Source organism: Benincasa hispida, unplaced genomic scaffold (assembly GCF_027475165.1).
Source record: "Benincasa hispida cultivar pf3 unplaced genomic scaffold, pf3_genome.v1.1 HicScf1004, whole genome shotgun sequence".
NCBI lineage: Eukaryota > Viridiplantae > Streptophyta > Magnoliopsida > Cucurbitales > Cucurbitaceae > Benincasa > Benincasa hispida.
This window is the reverse complement of record NW_028325306.1, coordinates 39,226-60,632: the sequence shown is the minus strand read 5'-3', so window position 1 is coordinate 60,632 and position 21,407 is coordinate 39,226. Positions and strand designations below refer to the sequence as shown.

General features: G+C 35.7%; 1 pseudogene; it reads right to left on the bottom strand.

Moving 5' to 3' along the window:
- Window positions 1–2,974: 2,974 nt before the first annotated feature.
- Window positions 2,975–8,243, bottom strand: LOC120069908 (pyrophosphate--fructose 6-phosphate 1-phosphotransferase subunit beta-like; annotated as a pseudogene).
- Window positions 8,244–21,407: the final 13,164 nt, after the last annotated feature.

Below are 21,407 nucleotides of genomic sequence, written 5' to 3'. Positions count from 1 at the left end.
AATTTAAAATAATAAGAAAAAAAAATATTATTTGTAATTTAAACTAGAAAAATATTGAACAATTAGGTAATGGAAATTTATGTACTATATATGAACCTATAAATTTAAATAATGTCTATTTTGGTCACTATAACTAACCTACAAGAAAAACACATTTGTTGTAGGTTAGTTATAGTGACCAAAATAGACATTATTTAAATTTATAGGTTCATATATCGTACATAAATTTTCATTACTTAATTGTTCAATATTTTTCTAGTTTAAATTACAAATAATATTTTTTTCTTATTACTTTAAATTATATGGGAGAAAAGGCAAAGAAAAAGAGTGAAATAGTGATAGAGGCGAAGGAATAGAGAGCGAAATAATACGAGTAGAAAGATAATAAAAAAGAGTTTGGTTCCATTTTTATATTAAGATCTTTCTAAATGAAGATTTCTTTTAAATTTTATTTTTATTCATATACTGTCCGGAAACTTGTATCCTTATTTTTCTCTCTATTTACTCCTCAAAAGAGATGCTTTCTTTCTTTAATGTATTTATTTAAAATTTCTATGGTAAAGAAGAGTGGTAAAGAAGATAGTGAGGTTTAAACAAAGAAAAAATAGACAATTTGAAGATAATGAGGTCCAACTCAGAAAAAAAAATAGAAAACTTAAACAACAGAAAAAATAATAAAATAAAATCACAGGAGGAAGCTTGATGTTTGTGCTTGAACATGTAGTTTAGCAATTCTAGAATTGTACAGAAGATACGTAACTGCCGAAGGACTTGCATGAAAAAAAAAAAAGGAAAAATAATGGAAAGAAATTGTTTTTGATTGTTCAGGAAGCTAGAATCAAAAGCTACAATTGAGGAGATTTGAAAATCAAAGAACTTTGAAATTGATTTTGTATAAATTAAAAAAAAGTTTCCAAACACTTTGAATCAATTATTCAAAATCACTTTTTCCTACTTTCACCACAATTCCAAACGAAGCCTTAGTCCCTTAAGAGTTTAAACTTTGTATTGATTCAATCACTACTAAGAAAAATCCTGTCAAGGTAGAGTATCATCAATTTTTAATATGTTCTTTTTAAATGAAACGAAATTTTTCATTTAAAACACATTTGGTCTCCATGCAATTAATCAATTTGCATACAGATAAAGGCCTCCACCAACATCGGATGAAAACCTAACCTTAGCAAAAAGAAAAGGCTTAAAACAAATCCCAACCAAAAACATCTCGAGACTCTAGTCGAAAAAGGACAACCATGGTAAATGTTTAGAACTCAGCTATGCTCCACAAAACTTGCCACTTCAGGCCTAAGACATATAGGAGGTTTTTTTGCAAGACGTGGAAGGTATTAATAGTTCCCAAAGAACCAACCAAGTAAATAAATGAACTTTCTATGGGATTTTTAGTTTCCACCAGAAGTGAGAATGTAAGATCGCAAAACAAATAAAATAGGTATTTCACAAAGAGGACTGAGGACCCATACGACTCAAAGAGAACTTTAATATAAACAGAACAAGAATAAAATTGTACAAAAGAAAATTGATATTTGAAAGTAAACAAGAACTTGAACGCAAAAAGAACAAATGACCAAATCACAAAGATTACAAGTTTGTACTTACAGAAATGGTGTTTCCATATATTTTGTCTGTAATTGATTCAAGTGCAGTCTGCCCATTACACTATAGTAAACTCTGAAAAGTCAAATGCATTCAAGTCAGATAAACTTTGCAGCGATAATTTATTGTAATTATCTAGATTATAAGATAAGGTCATAATTTTCAACTAACATTTTGCAATAAAAACAATTATGCTTCATCAAAAGGTTGCATTTTTACCAATAATTTCATGTAATTAACTATAAAGGTTGCATTTTCAACTAACATTTTGCAATAAAAAAAATCACCTTAGTACCCCAATCGTATTCAGGTCCACCTAGATTGTGTGACTTGCACTCATGAAAAATCCTCCATTGGCTTGTGTAGAACAAAAAAAGATTATGCAAAAGGCAAAGGAGCATGAGTATAAAATACAAAAAGTTAAAGTGAATTTTTATCTCCACTTGATATATTTAGTCAATTCCAATTCTGATTTGTCACCTACTAACTTAGGACTTTAATTTGAGATTCTATTTTGGAGACGAAAATACCCACGAATTAAAATGTCATCTCCTTTTCTTTGTCCATGCCCTATAGAATCATAAAGCACAATCCTAAACAGCTAATCAATCAAAGAATCGATTAAAAGATAAATAAAATAAGTCAAAAAATAAAGATCAGTTAGTTTCAAGAAATCAAGGAACAGAAAAGTCATAAACTCAAGTGTGACATAATATTTGACAAAGACTAATTCAAATATTTTTTAAAACAATGATAAAGAGCTGGATTTTAAGATAGAAAAATATTCTAAGCAAGATTTAGAGTTAATATGTGATTAAATCACTCAAATTTAATAGGCTGAAGGTAAAAGATCACTACAACTTTTTCATACCTTTTAGTGTGTTCTTCTACTCCAAAACTTGAATTGGGGATAAAGATGAAGTAATTCAACCTAGCAAAAAATTACATGATTAACTAACCAAATACAACTGTCGTAACAATTTTTTATATTGTTTAAACTAACACCACACTAATGATCACACGCAGCAACACCTAATGACCAAGTTACTTTACTAATATTTCAATATTTTAGCTTTAATGACATTTAGCTATAAACTAAATAATAATACATGAAGTATCAAATTTTAACAAAGGGAAAACAAAAAGAGAGAGAAATAGAAGAAAGGAGTATCAATAGAAATGAGATGAAGAAAACAGAAAAACAAAAAGATATTGAGATACAATCATATGGATGGAGAAAATTAAGCAAGAGATGGAGAAGATAGACGGAGAAACAGAGATAAAAAAAGAAAGAAAAAGGAGAAAGAAGGACAAGAAGAAAGAAATCAAGTGAAATACCATAAGATGGAGAGAGAAAGAACTAGCCCTTCGTTTCGCCAACAAAGAAGTCATCTTTGACGATTTCCATTCCTTCTTTGTCGAGCCGCCTCTCTTCGCCATTCGAAGTACTACCTCTATCTTCCCTTTCGAGAACATACCCAGGCGCCCTCTTTTTCCAATAATTAAAAGAAATACCATAAAGCTTCGTCTGTGATTTTGCCGACCGGCCACTTACAAGACAATACTGAGCAAATATATACACCAACAAAATTAGACATTACAATGAACTCAACATATTCCTAATAATTCATGGAAGAATGGAAACTACAAAGAAGTTAGATATCTCACTTCCAAATATGGAATTTGACCGAGACTTAATTAAAATATCTTATCCAAATTCTGAAAAATAGGTTTGATTTTCAATAATTTGGTTGTGTAAGATACCTATATTCATATCACCTGCTCCATTCTTCTTTTAGATCTGAACTTGCATAATTAATGGTAGGATTCTGATCTGACCTCCTCACTTGACAAATGGAGCGGCGTAAATTATAAGACTGTGAAGGAGATTAAAGGAAATGTAATTTGCTTTAGAAAGAGATCATATTACCATCTAGTTCCACCATTGCCTTCTTGATCATAGGCTTGAACTTACATGCCAAACGAATTCTGCCTTTAGAAAGAGATCATCAAATGATAAATATTAAACTAGACTTCATGAAAATGTTCTATCAATCCAAAGCCTTTCCAAATTGTTAAGAGAAAAGAAAGACAAAATACATGATGATACTCCACTTTTGTCCTTATTTTTTTGATCTTACATGCACCTTGACTAGTCTTTATAGTATTGTGTTAGTAACTAGTAAGATACTTAGATACTCAAAAAAAAGAAAAAAAATAAACTTTAAGTTTCATCAGCTAGAAAACTGTTGTCTTTTTAATATAGATTGGGGAGTTTTTTTTCATCTTTCATTTTCTTTTCTTTTAGTGAACTCCATTGTTCTCATTTTGGCTAGATTATTGATACTCTGTTTGTCATTTCCCTTCTTATTCCCCATAAAAAATATTCTAGAAAAAAATTTATTTGCTATTCAAGAAAACATGAGAAAAGGAATGCACGTTTTCATGAAGAAATCATACCGTGTCTCCTCTCCACGTCCATTAACGAAGTCAATGCAGTTCCGCCAGCCTTCCAATCTTCAACTGGAGCAACCAAATTTCCTACATGGTATGCATAACTAACTTATAGGTAATAGAAACGAAGAAAAAATCTATGGAAGAAACTGATAACAAGAAAAAGAATGAAAGGTTAAAAGGTTAGAGACTGAATGATCAGAAGGTACAGGCAGTGGGACAGATAGACCGATGATATTGGTCCAGTTTTTTCACTCTGGAGGAGAGCTCCAACAGTGTAACCCAAAACATAGCAATAAGTTGAATCAAAGTTCGTGGGTAAACCACACATCCCTTCGTACCTGTAAGTCAAAAGAAGAAATAAATAGAGATAACACATAGAGTACTAACCAGTAAAGTACAATTTTTTTCGTATCATCTCGTGGCCATTCGCTCGTACCATTCATAAGTTTACATTTGAAAGTTAATTAGCTGTAAGCCTAACCCATCACTTGATTGGCCATATTCTTTACAAGTTCATAATGGAAGTCTAGATAGTTGGTACCCCTAATTATCAAATATGAATTTAAAAATTCTTAATGCATTTACGAACATGCATGTTTTTTAGATCTCAATTGATTTTCCTACTACCCAAGTGCTAAATATAATATGTGCTATCACTAAATTATTAAACAGGAGCGTTTAAGTAAAACAGCAAAAGTTCAAACACGAATAGAATAAGTACCCTAAGAAATGTGACTGCCCCTTGAATTGGCCGCCCATTACATGCACCTTCTTGCCTTCTCTTTTCCAACTCAGTTTCAACCATTTGAATAAGCATTTTTTCAATTTCTATTTTGGCAACCGAATATGTAAGATAAGATATAATGTAGTTAATCAAACAAGGAATCTATGGAAAGACATGTATAAAACAAAAAGAAAAAATAATTACTTGAACATTGCCGTGTGGATCTCTTTCGAGCCACAATTGTTCTTGGATTGCTTATGGGAAAAATTAAAAAAGGTGGTGAGATTGAGTAGTAAGTTTCTTTTTCCATAACTTATCCTCATCTATAATATCATGGGCAAGAATTTCATTGAGTTCCGAAATAAGCTGCTGCACCTATAGAAAGCGGGTTATAAATGATATCAGCTCAAGAGTGACATATTGATCCCAAAAATCTTGGGTTTAGTGGATAGTGGGCATACACCCAAAAGACATAAGCACAATTAGTTACAATAACAAGAGAAATACCTCCAGAATGAAGTCAATCAAACCCTCGGGAACAAGTACAACACCATAATTAATAACCAAGTTCAGAACATTTACTAATTACATGGACAATGAAGTCTGTAACGTTTTTCAAGGTAAGCTTAGCCACAACCTGCAAAACACATTGTAAATTCGATGTACCCTATAAACTAAAGCTCTATTAATAAATGAGTCAACATTCAAAACACATTAATTTTTGTCTAGAAATTTTTTCGCCTACATATATTCAAAACCAATAAATCTCCATTAATCAACTACAACTAGATGGTAGAGAACAAATTTTTCAAAGCTGACAAAAAAGGCATCCGATATCACTTAGGCAATTAAATATGATATGTGATGTCAATACTTAGTTCCATTGCACCATATTAAAAGTTTCAACCTAATTCCACAAATCCTTTGTTTATCACAAATTTTCATCTTTACCCTTAAGTTTTGTTTGATATTTACCATTCCATGTAAAAATGCAAGAAGATGAAATTCTAAAACAGGATATATTAACTGACTCAACAATTTCAATTTTCATGGTTACATGAGAGTATCTATTGCAGAGATTATTAGTTATTACTGAGACAAAATCTAATTCTCAAAGAGAATAAACAACCCTAGGGCTGCATATGGAGGTAAATGCCCTTCTTGACAAAGATTTCTATCTGGTAAAGCATGTGGAGATAAATGTCCTCCTTGACAAAGGTTTCTATCTTAAGTAGTTTAAATAAAGCAGCTACCTTTTCTCCAATAATAATAATATTTGGATGAGTTTGCAAAGCACACTCTAGTGTGATGTGAGAAGCAGCACGACCCATAAGTCGTCCAACTGTGGATATATGTACACTGTTAATGCAATATGATAATAAACTTGAAACTTGAGTGAGAAAAAAAAGGTATCAACATCACAACAATAAAAAAGTACAATCTCACATTAGGTTAATAAAATTGAGTAGCCGTGAAGTGTTCTGTTTTTTACAGATGAGGCAACAAGATGGGCTTTATTATTGATATTATCTACTTATTTATAAATATATATTTTTAAAAAAGTGGACATATCTGAACTTGAAATACTGGTAATGTCAATATTTCAGTTATTATGAACATGTCAGCACATCAGAACTATTTTTAGTTTCAATTTCATTAAGTAAAATGCTTACAGTGGTAATATTTTCCTATAGATCGAGCATCAACCATCACATTATCAATCATTTCTAAATATATCTGCATAAACATCAGCAGAGCCTATTAAGAGTCTCATCTCATGAATGCGACATTCTATTTTTTCCTTGAATTCTTGAATAAACTATTTCAACTTTGCAACAGTCGCCAAAGTTGAGTCCAAACGAAATATGAATTCTAAAGTAGTTACGAAGAGAAATGAGCACCTTGCATGTTTCAAATCCAAAACTTGTGGAGATTTCTTTGCATTTGAGATCACCATAAATAGTTTTTGGGCAACCAATCACTCGGATTTTCAAATTCTTACTCCTAATTTGAAAACAACAAAAATAAGGGGAAAATAAATAACAGAGTCTTTGCACACAAAAATAATTGTACCATAGAGTAGTTAATTACTTAACCTTATATTTCTGCAATAAAGATAACATATAATAGCTTATCCATATATGACCATGAGAGCGAGAAAGAGAGAGCAAAAATGAGGGAGGCAATAAACAAATTTCATAGTTCTGAAAAATACCTAAAGTTTTCAGTGAGGAGTCAGGCATTTATGTTGGAATCATCTCCACCATTTACAACAAGGCCATCTAAATCAAGTTTCTGAGCAGTTTCTTTAGCTTGCTTAAACTTAAAATAGAACCGAACTGTAAATTAATGCCTTGACTACAACTAAGATGTCTCAAAATGAAAATGGAAGAAAGAGTTTCACCTAATCTGGAGTTTCAATCTTATCCTTCCCACTGCATATCATATCAAAACCACCCTGATAAAAGAAAAATGCATTTAAATCGAGAATTGCATTCAAATGGCAATCACTTCGCATCAAGACTGCACATATTCACACTAACAATTCTAATAAGTGAAAGCTAGAAATCCCTTCATGAAAATTAACCTTATTGCGATATGGGTAGATAAATTATGCAGTCAGTTCTACATATTTACATTTCATGATCCCTACAGGACCACCCTTGAAACCATACAACGTGCTTCCTTTTGCATGAACCTGTAGGTAATCTTCACCAAAATCGTAGAAGCTGTTAATTAGCCACGACTTGAATAGAGAAACGAACATTTATTCTTGATTTATAAATGTGGACACAATGAGATCCCTTACCAAATAGTCCAGAAATCACATTATGCTCTCTTGGTGCTTGGCCACCAAACTAGACAACTTCGATCTTCAATTTCTTATTCATCTGCACCGAATTGGAATCACTTGGCACCAACATTACCGATGGTTGGCCAAAAAGACCAGGAAACAGCTTCGCAATCTCATCTACACGCGTATATAACACACAACTCAAACACTCTAAATCCTCAAGAAGTAGCAACTGGCCTCAAACGCATTCGGTAAAACTCAAGTTCCAAAGAAAAGCGAGATTTACAATCATCAGCAAAACATAGTAAAAGAACATACAAAACTCAATGCATGTCATTACTCTTCCTTCGAGACATCAATCAACTCTGTTACCAAATAGAGTACAAAACAAAACACGTTATGAAGGCTAGAAACTCCAAAAACAGAAGAGAAAGTAAATGATCTATGGATAATATCACCTGGATTGCCGGCAGCGGAGCTAGGAGGACCATTGAGGATTTTGAAGGGGTTTTTGAGAATAGAGGGAAAAGGGAGAGGTTGATCGATACGGTGGGCTTGGACTTTGCTATACACAGTAGAAACACGACTGATCTCTAGCGGAGAAGATTCAATGATGGGGGAAACATCGACATTAGCGATGAAAGGCGAAGACATTGATAGGAGAGAAATGAAGATGAAAATGGGGAGATATGTAGAGAAATGAAAGAAGTGGAAAATTGAGTGTTCGATAAGATAAGGTCAAAAAGATGAAGAAGAAGGACTTGCCTAGAATAAGAGGAAAGAGCTTGTGGATGAAATGGATCACACTCTAAGAAGGGATTTTGGTTCTCCCACTTGCTCCACTATGCATAAGCTCCATATGAGTCCCTGACGTGAGGATTTGGCCAGCAAGAGACTAGAATTTTTATGACTAAAACAATGAGAGAGGGGGGGTTTCAATGCGAGGGAGAGATGGATTTGAATAGATTGCAAAGAAGAAAAGGGAATCTTCAATTGTTACCTTAAAGATAAATCAAATTTCGTACATGCCAAGAGCAGGAGACTGAAAATTCATTTTCGCCCTTTCCCTTTAACCTTTTAATAGCTTTTTTGAATAAATGATATGCTTCAATACTATAAAAAGTAACATTTGGTGTAGTGAGAATGATTAAATCTTTAAGACGCAAAAAGTCTAACTTAATACGTTAATACTAATAGTCCAATCCAACATCATTTCAAAAGATAATCTAAACTCTATTTTATGATCAGTCTAAAAAGTTTTTTTTCTCTTTTAAACCGTTCAAACAGTCCAAATAGATCAAAAAGTCCAAACAATCAAAATATTATTTTATGACCAATCAAAAGAGTCCAAATATTTTCTTTAAAAAAAAAAAAACCAACTACAGCCCAAATCTTCAGTCTAACTTATAATATTAAACTACAAAAGAAAAAAAATATTCAAATCATATACAAAACAAACTTCACATACTAGATCTCCCAAATTTTCAACCAAAATAGATCAAAACTCTAATTTTTTATGCACTCATTTAAATAAAATACTAGATCTATGAAGCACAATCTCATATATTGAAATAAAAACATTACCTATGATTAGCAGCGACAGGAAGAACGGTGCACGATAATAGGCGGGAAATAGCGGTTGTGAGAGAGAGGCAGAAAGAAAGGAAGGTTTGAGATGGGGAAGAAAGTGAAGGGAAAAGATCGCGGATGGCTTTTGGGACCTGACCAAACCTATATGCATGAAGAAGAATATATATCTCTGGTCATATTCTTGTGTAACTTATATTGTCCCCTTCATAGTGGTTCCTCGGTCCTGCTAGCCATTTTCTTGCTTGAACTGTACACATTCAAAGAGGGGACAAGCTAAACAAGCAAGCCATCAAAGTTTATAAAGTCAAAAGTTCGGAAGAACTTTTAGGTTTCCTTGTGACTAACTTAGCACACTTCTAGTGGTAGCCATTGGGCTAAATCTCCAAAAAGAGCCACTCAGTCGGGTGTCGGGTACACGATTTAGGAGAGTCGTGGACCCAGTCTATGATTACCTTTTCAACGTTGCATACGTAATAAAAGATAAAAATACACCATGTTATTGTAAAATCGGAGTGCATAACGAAACACGGATGTGGAAAAATTATAATATAATAATAAATACATATAATATACAATATAAATAAATGACAAAAGAATATAAAATAAAAAATTGAAATTATAAAAATGTCTCCACTAATTTTCCAATTTTTTTGGATTTCTCATCAATCTTCACCACCTAACAAAATCCATAAAATGACCATTATTTGTAGGAGAATTGGCAAGTAGGAGGTAGAATTAGTTAGACACTAAGGATGTGTACTCATAAGACATATAGACTACACGTTCGAAGATACATGGGGTAGTAGGAGAATGTCATTTGGTCTTTTAGGACACGAAGCTTTGGCACTAACGGGTATCTATTATTATTATAATATTTATAATACTCCCCCTTTGATGCCCATTATAAATATAAAATATGGCTCATTAAAGTCTTACTAGGAATAAATCTCATGAGAAAAAATTCTAGTGAAGGAAAAAATAGTACATATGTCATATAATTTATACTTTTAAAAGAATATTTGCTTCACCTCATGAAACATCACTTAAGATCTCTAAGTCACTGTGAAACCCGAATTTCAATTTCCCTACTTAAGCATGTAATTAAGTGAATTACTAAGTATAAGTTAAATCCTATGTTGAAGAAAAGGAAAATTCTAAATGTTTGAAGAGATCTTCTTTTAGTAGTTTTGAGTTGAGCCTTAACTAGTAAAATTTGGCTAAGTGTGAAGTGAAAAAGAAACCATGCATTTGGTGTCAAGAAACATTAACGCATAAGGCTCTAATGAGGCTAGGTTTATAGAGGTTATAAGGAATTAAGCATTGAGGCCAAGGACAACCATGCATTGAGCTTGTAAGGTATGGACGCATGTTGGCCAAAGTGTTGGCAAAGAGGCACTGCCCAAAGGTTGCTCATGCGTTGGGATGATAAGATGTTGCGTGGGTGAGAGCGAGAGAGCTAAAAAATGAGCCCAAGGCGTTAGGCATTGAGGCTTGACAAGCGTGCTGACTAGTATGCACGAACATGGGCACTAGGCGTTGGAGTGTTGCGGGCGGATGATCGTGTAGTTTCATGCGGCGCTAAATAATGCCAAGTCTAAACGATAGCACTACACGATAGGCGATGGTGCTACACGATCAACATAAGTGCTAGATGATAGCACTAGATGATTGCGCTAAATGATGAGCTTGGTCGCTACACAATAAGCGAATTGCTAGACGATGGACATCATGCGATAGACGCAGGCGCTACACAATGGCACTACATAATAAGCGGACGCGCTGGACGATAGGCATGATGCGTTAGACGATAGGCGTCAGCATTACCCGATGAGCGACAGCGAGATCGTTAACAGTGAGAGATACACGACAGCGAGATCGTTAACAACGAGAGATCACTAGATGATGGAGCTGTGCGACGGGGCGTAAGTGCTATGCAAGGGGCACGAACGCTACACGATGGAAACAGCGAGAGGGCTGGATGATAAGCGACAGCGAAATATTAACTAAACGATGGAGCTATACAATGAAGTGCAGGAGGGCATGGAAGTAGGTGAATGGCAAGGAAGTAGGTGGTGGCAAAGCTTGGTTCAAACGCTCCAAAAGTTTCTAAAGAAGGAGGTGTCATGTGTTGAAAGCTTTGTAAGATGAGAAGATTTGGTTCCTTTGGCCTATAAATACCACCACAAGTCTTCTCTTCAGTTCATAACCCGAAATCCTCTTGAAAAAAACATTAAGAAGAGTGTTAGAAGGCAGATTCGGAGGAAGCTATGCATTGATCATGAAGGGCATGCGTTGGTAGCAAGACCATACCAACATCAAGACGTTCCAAGAGGAGAAGATGCTGAGCATCAACTTGGGACAAGAAGTTCTCCCAGAATACTCGTGCATTTTGAGTGATTTCAAAGCCACCTGAAAACTCTGAGAGTCTAGTTTTCAAGATTGGTCTGCAGAAGAAGAAGCTCCAAGGAATCAGGCTGAAAGGTGAAGAAAAGACAGAAGGGTCGAGTTCTCGGGTAAGCTTGGGCCAGTCTTGATGATCAGAGGATTCCGGCCTGTTATAATTCTATAGTTAGGGTTTTCTATTCTTGTAAATATTTTGTGATATTTTTCTTTTCTATGCTTTGTACACTTGTATATATTCATATCTTTGGTGTATGAATTCTGCATTCTGATTATTTCTCAAAACTAAGTGTTTTACATTGTATTAGAGCTCTCTAAAAAAACTTAGGGTTTTGTGAACCTTAGAGTTTGAGAATTTAGAACCCGTTTGTGATACATTTAGGGTTTTGTGGAGAGATGAATTTACACTTTTGCTCACAGTCACCATCTTCAGTTCGTTCGCCGTCATTAGCCACTGCCGCTGCAGTCATCAGCCGCTGCCGTCGGGGAAAAAAAACTTTTTTTCGACACCACCCAATCCAACGAGGAGCCTAGCCGCCCACCTACAAAACCCCAAAGTCTGGTTGCCATTTAACCAATGCGTAAGGCTCACGCGCCGATTGTTCTAACTTGTCGTCCATCTACACACCGACTCATGTAGGCGCGTGCGCCATCGTTTTTTTATTCTTCTGTGGGTTTCTTCAGTGTTGTTAACTCTTCTTGATGGTGTGTTTGTTTAGGATATATAGATATTCTCACTGCTCGTAAAGACATCTCTTCGGTAAATTAGGGTTTGATTCTCTACTGTCCGATGTCTTTTTTTTTTTTTTTGAGGTAATGACTGATAAGAAACCAGTAGTCATGTCTGAGATTGTTCTTATTATGTCAAAAGTAACTGAACACAAGTTGAATGGATCCAACTACTATTCATGGAGATCAAATGTCCTCCACTTTATTAGAAGCATGGAGATGGATGATTACATCACAGAAGAGCCATCGATTGATGCTAATAAGAAGATTTGATGGTGGGACGATTCAAGGATGCTTCTACAAATCAAGAATTCTATTGATCGTGAAATTGTTGAACTAGTAAATCACTACGAATCAGTCAAGGAACTATTGGAATATCTGGATTTCCTTTATTCAGGGAAAGATAATATTAATAGAGTATTTGATGTTTGTAAGACTCTATATCAACCTCATTAAGGAGAAAAATCTCTTACAAGCTACTTTATGGAGGTTAAAAATACATGTACGGAATTTAATGCCTTGATGCCAATCAGCACAGATCCAAAAATTCTAATGGCTCAACGTGAAAAGTTGTTTATCATGAGTTTTTTTTAGTAGGTCTTGCACCTAATATGAGATGGCCAAAGATCAAGTGTTGTCAAGCTCAAATATCTCATCATTGGAAGAAGCTTACACTTGAATACTTCGTACTGAAAAGACACAAGCAGTTACGTCATCTAATTCTAGTAGTGCTTTGATTGGGCGCACAAATGATTATAGAGGTAATAAAAGGGTTTAATCAAATAGCTCCAAAGGTCATCCTAATAACAAAAGATCAAATCCAGGAAGTGTTGTTTGCTATTATTGTCATAAACCTAGCCATACGAAGTGTGAATGCAGAAAATTGCTGAATAAGGGTCAAAGGATGCCATCACCCTCTGCAGATGTCGCCTCTACTCCAGATAATCTTAATAAGTCAATTACGATTTCTGCAGAGGAGTTTGCTAAATTTCAGCAATATCTAGAGTCATTGAGGGCATCATCTTCTACTCCCATTACGGCCATCGCAGAGACAGGTAATATTTCTAAATGCCTTCTTTCTTCCACGTTAAAATTGGTCATTGACTTTGGCGCTACAGACCATATGTAACCCCAGTTTATTCTCTAACCTTTCTACATCTACCTCTTCACCTAATGTCACTATAGCTGATGGAACGTCCACTCCTATTTTAGGATTAGGAACCGTTCATCTTACTGAATCAATTTCTTTGTCATTAGTTTTAAATTTACCACATTTCTCGTTTAATTTGATTTCAGTCAGTAAACTCACTCGTGATCTTCATTGTTGTGTCTCATTTTTCCTGGTTATCATATTTCAGGATCTTACGACGAAACAGACTATTGGTAAAGGGCATGAATTTGGAGGTCTTTACATCTTTGAACCACAAACACGTATGGCCATCACATGCTCAAGCGTGTCGTCTCCCTTTGAAGAGCATTGTCGTTTGGGTCATTCGTCTATCTCTGTGTTGAAAATTCTTCGTCCGTAACTTCAACATTTATCTTCTTTAGATTGTGAGTGATGTCAGTTTGCTAAATTTCATCGTTTGAGTTTGTATCCTCGAGTCAATAAACGAGCTAGTGCTCTTTTTGAATTAGTCCATTATGATGTTTGGGGTCCATGTCCTGTTGAGTCTAAAAAAGGGTAGGTATTTTGTTACATTTATTGATGACTATTCTCGTGTTACGTGGTTATATTTAATGAACTGAGTTACTTTCTCATTTTTGTAACTTCCATGCTAAAATTTAAACTCAGTTTAGTGGTACTCTTAAAATCCTACGGAGTGATAATGTTAAGGAATATTTCTCTCATACACTGCAGTCTTATTTAGATGCCCATGGCATTCTTCATCAATCTTCTTGTGTCGATACTCCATCTAAAAATGGGGTTGCAGAACGAAAAAAATCATCATCTCCTTGAGATAGCCAGAGCTTTGATGTTTCAGATGCATGTTCCAAATTTCTTTTGGGCTGATGTTGTTTCCACAACTTGTTTTTTAATAAATCGCATGCCTTCTTCCATCCTTAAGGGTAAGATACCTTTTCGTACTTTATGCCCCAAGCAACATTTGTTTCCCATTCCACCCAAAATATTTGGTTGTACCTGCTTTGTTTGGGATGTTCGACCTCAGCATATTAAGCTGGGTCCAAAGTCCTTAAAATGTATTTTTCTTGGTTATTCCCGTGTCCAAAAGGGATATCGGTGTTATTGTCCTAGTCTAAATAAATATTTCGTCTCTCCTGATATCACTTCTTTTAACATACCCCATTTTTTTCATCACCGTCATTCTCTTCGAATAAGAGTCAGGGAGAGCATAAGGAATTAAAGGATGATTTCCTTATCTACATAGTTATTTCTCCCTCCGATCCTCTTCTTGATTCATTTCTACTTGTGGCTACCTCTACTCTTCCACCCATCGTTAAGGTCTATACTTGAGGACAACCTCCTTCAGTTCCATGCCCTGTACTAGAGTCTTCTTCGTCATTGGATCCAGAAATGAGTGATGATGTTACTATTGCTCTTCGTAAAGGTAAACATACATGTGCTCATCCTATTTCCTTTTTTGTTTCATATAACCATTTGTCGCCTTCCACATGTTCATTCATTGCATCCTTAGAGTCTGTATCCATCCCTAAAACTATTTGTGAGGCAAATCTCATCCTGGTTAGTGTACCGCAATGGTGGAGGAGATAACTTCCTTACATGATATTTATACTTGGGATTTAGTTTCTCTCCCTACAGGAAAGAAAGCTATCGGTTGCAAATGAGTGTTTGCAGTTAAAGTCAATCCTGATGGTTATGTTGCTCGGTTAAAAGTGCGCCTCGTAGCGAAAGGCTACGCACAAACTTATGGCGTTGACTATGCTGATACTTTTTCTCCTGTAACAAAAATGCATCTATGCAGTTGTTTATTTCATTAGCTTCAAACAATCATTGGCCTTTACATAAGCTTGATATTAAAAATTCATTTCTTCATGGTGATCTTCAAGAAGAGGTATATGTGGAGTAACCACCAGGGTTTGTTGCTCAGGGGGAGAATGGAATGGTTGTCGGCTTCGTAAATCCTTGTATGGATTAAAGCAGAGCCCACGAGCTTGGTTTGGAAAATTTAGTCAGGTGATTGAAAGCTTTGGAATGCGGAAGAGCATGTCAGATCATTCAGTCTTCTTTAAGAGATCCGAGGGTGGTGTCATCTTGTTGGTCGTATATGTGGATGATATTGTGATTACTGGTGATGATGCTTTAGGTATTCAGTCTCTTTACCTTTCTTCATATTCAATTCCATACAAAAGATTTGGGTATGTTGAAATACTTTTTAGGAATTGAGGTAATAAGAAGCAAGAAAGGAATTCTATTATCACAGAGAAAATATGTACTTGATTTGTTGACTGAAACAAGAAAGCTAAGGTCTAAGCCATGTAGTACCCCAATGATGCCAAACTTACAGCTCACAAAAGATGGAGAATTGCTAAAAGATTCTAAAAGATATAGGAGGTTAGTGGGAAAACTTAATTACCTTACAGTGACTCGACCCGACATAGCCTATTTAGTAAGTATTGTGAGTAAGTACATGTCATGCCCTATAGTTGATCATTGGGCTGCATTGGAACAAATTCTTTGTTATTTGAAGGCTGCTCCCAGGCGTGGTTTATTATATAAGGAATATGGTCATACTAATATTGAATATTTCTCATATGCCGATTGTTCAAGATCTGAAGAAGACAGAAGATCAACCTTAGGGTATTGTGTTCTTGTTGGTGGTAATTTGATTTATTGGAAGAGTAAGAAGAAAAATGTGGTGTCACGTTCAAGTGCAGAATGAGAATATAGGCAAAATGTGGTGTCACGTTCAAGTGTAGAATCAGAATATAGAGCAATGGCACAATTTGTGTGTGAACTGATTTGGATATATGAACTTTTTGTTGAGTTGGGATTTGAAATCACCACACCGACAAAGTTGTGGTGTAATAAATCAAGCAACTTTTCATATTGCATCTAATCCAGTATTTCATGAAAGGACTAAACATATTGAAGTTGATTGCAATTTTGTACATGAGAAAATTCAACAATGGTTGGTATCTACAGGATATGTGAAGACTAGAGAATAATTAGGAGATATCTTCACGAAAGAATTAGATGGAAGACGTATAGATTATCTATGTAACAAGTTGGGACATGATTAACATATATGCTCCAACTTGAGGAGAAGTGTTATAATTCTATAGTTAGGGTTTTCCATTCTTGTAAATATTTTGTGATATTTTCCTTTTCTATGCTTTGTACACGTGTATATATTCATATCTTTGTTGAATGAATTCTGCATTCTAATTCTTTCTCAAACCTAAGAGTTTTACACGACCAAACCACGAGGAGTTTTGAGTTGAGATTTTATGGTAAGCTTCTCGAGATATTTTAGAACATGTTTGTAAAAGGAAGTATCTCGAAATAAGCTTAGAATGATGTGTAATCTAAACTTAAATTTAAATATGAAATTTAGAGTTCAAAAGAGAGCCTGAGGAAACCAAGGAACTTCTAGAGCGAAAGGTTCCTACCCTACTAAGGTGAGTGGTAATTTCCTTTAAGTCTTAAGCATATCTTTTAGAATATGTGTGTATGCTTATGTTGTGAATGAGTAATTTAGAATGAGAATGAAATTATGTGAGTGGGATGGTCAGGGGGTCAATAGACCTAGTTCCTGAACTCGGGAGTAGAACCTCACAAGATGGTCAAGGGGTCAATAGACATAGGAAACATAAGAAACGCAAGAGAGTAAACGTTTATGACTAGTATCACTTTAACTATCTACCGTGTGTGTAGGTAGAGTTTGAGAACAAACTCATTATGACTAGTATCAGTTTAACTATCTACCATACGTGTAGATAGAGTTGAGAACAGACTCATTCAAGACGAGGTTTGAGTATTAACCTCGTATTTGTGATATACTTGTATTTTTATGAGTTGAAATAGACTTAGAAGTTGCTTACCACTCACTGAGCTTCTTGAAGCTCATTCTTTTCTTTCATGTTTTCTTCTCAGGTAGCGAAAGGTGGGGAGTTCCAGGATGCTGCTAAGGTTAAAGTCTGCCACAGCCACAGTCACGCTTCCGGGTTTTAGAGTTGCCGATATAAATGTTGTAGTTAAGCCTGAAAGTTGTATAAATGTTATACTGTTTGTAATAAAATGAGTTTAGTCAAACAATTGTTGTTTACATCTTTGGCTTAAGGTTTTATGAGAGTAAAGAGTTCAGATGGGCAGTAGTATCATAAAATTGTGGTATTTGCGGTCCTTCACGCCTCCTCTCGGGCTCAAGAGGCGGGCTCGGGGCGGGGTGTGACAGTTACATCCCAATGTTGTGCACCAATTTCTCAAAGGTTGCGATAGGTAATGAATTCGTAAATAAGTCTGTCAGATATCCTTCGAATAAATTTGTCATACAATGATGCCACCATTTCTTTGAAGTTCATGAGTGTAGAAAAACTTGGGTGAAATGCGCCTTGTTCTATCTCCTTTAATGTATCATCCTTTGATTTGGATTATACAAGCCGTATTGTCTTCGTATAATATTGTTGAAATATTGATAAACCATATGTTCCACAAATGTACTGAGTCATCAATCTTAGCCATACATTTAATCATAGTCCCACAAAGCATGCTCCTCATGAACGGCATATCCTAAAAGCATTGTTTTCGAACCTCTAGAAGAGAGGCTCCTGTCCTTTGCTATTACCTTCAACCATGGAGATTGGTACAAAAACCATTTTTGGATCGTTGTTAAATTCCTCATAGAAGCTTCAAGATCCTATGAAATTTTCAAGGCACGTCTTGTCCCTAGATTCTAGATTTAAATATTGTTTTGGCTTATCTTAGTTTTATTTGTATTTGTATATATATATTTATTTGTATATATATAAGGAGTAAATGTGTTATTTATAAAGGAAATTTTCACAGAAAGAAAAAATGTCAAACAATTTACAGAAATAACAAAAAAAAAAAAACACTTGCGTCTGATAGACTTCTTATCAACGTCTGTCACATACTATCAATGATAGATTTCTATTAGTTTCTATCACTGATAGACTTCTATCATCCTCTATCAAATATATTAAATTTTACTATTTTGCGTAAATAGTTTAATTTATTTTTCTATTTTTGAAAATCTCCCTAATATAACCTAAATTTACTATACAAAGTCCTAAGAATCCCATATACGTACTGATGGCGGAAATTTGGAAGTCAATTTTACTCGACAACAAAAATCCCTCGGACGTGGTATGATGCATGTTCTTAAGATATGCGTTGATAGTCATGCGTCCTGCCACAAGTTTTCTTGCACTCATGCCAAGTATAACACGAACGCAAGTTTCTCAGGTAATCCGAGGTGGAACATAGGGACTTGTAGCAAAATGAATGAGGTGATGTGCATGTGGCGGTTTAAATAAAAGAATAAAAGGGAGGTTGCTACGTTAATCCTACTCCTACTCTTGTCTAACAGACAACGCAATGAGAATATGCATGAAAAGTAGAGATATGACAAACCTTGACATGAAATAAATGTATGGGAAAATAGATAAAATGCGGAGATGATTTCATTGCAACCCTTAAGAGTGACCGCAAGGGAACCTTAGTCAGCGCAAGCCATGCAATCATGCAACACTCATACAATAGTAAACCATCTCCCGGTGTGAATGCTACGGCTTCTAATGCTAGAACGCATGCGATATACGTGCAAAGGTGTTATAGGGCCTACACATAAGTCTCTAATTCTTGTCTATGCGATGATACACAAATAAGGTGACCACATATCATCATACCTATTCCTAGGGTGCATATGATGCAGTGTTGACAAACAGAGCTTATCTCTAAGATCCCCATTCTTGCCTATGCATTCCAATCCGCTCTCCCGAGTCTTAGATTTATGTTTTAGACTACTCTCCCAAGTATGCCTAAATGATGAATGAAGTGCTCATAGGACAAGGTAACCACATGAACTTTGCTGACCTACGATTGTTACTATCCCTAGTGAACAATGCATACATTGCTTAATGCAACCCACCACTTACCCTCTTGGGCAGTTGGTTGTTGCTGACTTTACTCATAGACAAGTAATGTGTTAGCCTATAGACAGGTGTTGCAACAACTTCACACTAAGCAAATAAGATTAGTCACACACTCGCGCAACGCACACCTCTCGGTGGGTTGTACATGCTTCATATCCGTAATCCACATGACTAAGTATGTGATACCCAAACAATCCCACTAAGTGTTGCAATGAAAGTAAAGATGCTAAGCAAGAAGATGGAGATGGAGTCGAAGGAAACAAAGAACTTCATTGAAAACAAATTGTATTAATTCCTTAAGCACAAAAACTTGCTTCCAGCGGATGTGCGTCAAGGCTACCAGTGTTGCCATGGATGGGTGAAGGAGCTGACTCTCTCGAGATCTAGCTCTGGTCGAAGGTTCCGGTCGTCACTCGAAATGGATGAAGGAGGTGAAGAACTCTCAGCCATCTTCTCACGCAATTTGTCTGGATCACGAGGAAAATCCTCGGTTTGAGGGATAATCTCTGGATAACCTGAATTTCAGCTCATGGCTTCTATTTATAAGTTTGGGTCGTCGACAGAATTAATTGGACTGCTCTGAGTCTGACGTTCGGTGCGTTAGTCTTGAGAAGATGGTTTTAGCATCTCTGGAACAGTAAATTCTTGTCAGCAAAAGTGGCTTACTATGTAGATACCATGACATTTATAGTCACACAAGTGGTGAATATATATGGGTTTTATAGGTCTGTTGCTGATGCTAGTCGCCAGACTTCCTACAGTTCAGAAGTCGAGAGAATACCGTTCCAATTGTTGACTGAAAGTGAATGGGATATGCATTCTTCAAGGATTCATAAATCATCATTAGTATGGTTGTTTAAGCAAGAGAAAATCAGAAATCCATTATGTTATCAGGTTTTGAAAATATCCCAAATCCTTGGCCCAAATGAGACTGGTACCACCACCGTCCAAAATCAGTTTATTGGTGCACAAGAAATTGCCGAATTAATTGCCGAAGGAGAAAATTATGTGGGAATCATTGTAATTCGCTTGTTGGAACAATTGGTTGAGGAAGGTGTCGAACATCATATAATTTTGGTGGTGAATTTTGTGTCAACTATCGTGAATATCTTTCCAAGTTCTGCAGATCAATTACATGTGCATGGCATAGGAAATGCAATAAAGCTCCTCTTTTATGATACTAAAAACTCATACTCTAAACAGACATTTAAAGATGCCTTACTGTTGGTTTTCAGCGTTTTAAAAGTAAGGAATTCTGGAATGCTTTCCGACGATGCAGGTTAGCTTGCAATGACTGGTCAAAGGTGTGTGTAAATTATATTCTGAGAAGCTGGTCATCGCAAAAGAAAGCATGAAGGTGAGTTAGAATTTCTTGAGTATAACGCATGTTTAAGGACAAACATGATTTTAAGTTTGGGGGTGTGATGACATGCAGAAATGTATGTCATCTTAGGCCTTTTACTTAGAATGATGAAGGTTATTAGGCAGAATATAAGGCAATCATGGTAGGAATTTACGAGAAAGTGAGCTTGCGTTGATCAGCATGATGAATCTCAGCTAACCCGCCATTTTGCATTTATTATGCATTAAATGTTCTATTTCTGTAGCTAATGCAAGAAATGAACACAAACGCGGAAACTAGACTACCGCATAGACGACCGCATGCGGAGAAACACTCCATCGCAAAGTCGAACGCATCGATCAACGCATGGATGTTGCGGTAATCAGTCGTATGCGTCCATCGCATGGAAGTTGCGCTCGTCAAGCGATTGCGGTCATCATGTAGAGTTGCGGTATTAAGTGAATGTGGTCATTGAATTATCGCGGCTGCGCGACAACGCAAACTAATGGGATCAACGCAAGGTAGGTGGAATAAACGCATCAACGCATCTACCTCGAGAAAATCCAAAGCTGATGCTGACATTTCATCTACCACGCCGTTAGTGGCAAAGGTTCAGAAAAGGACTAACGCACCGAACGTCAGACTCAGAGCAGTCCAAT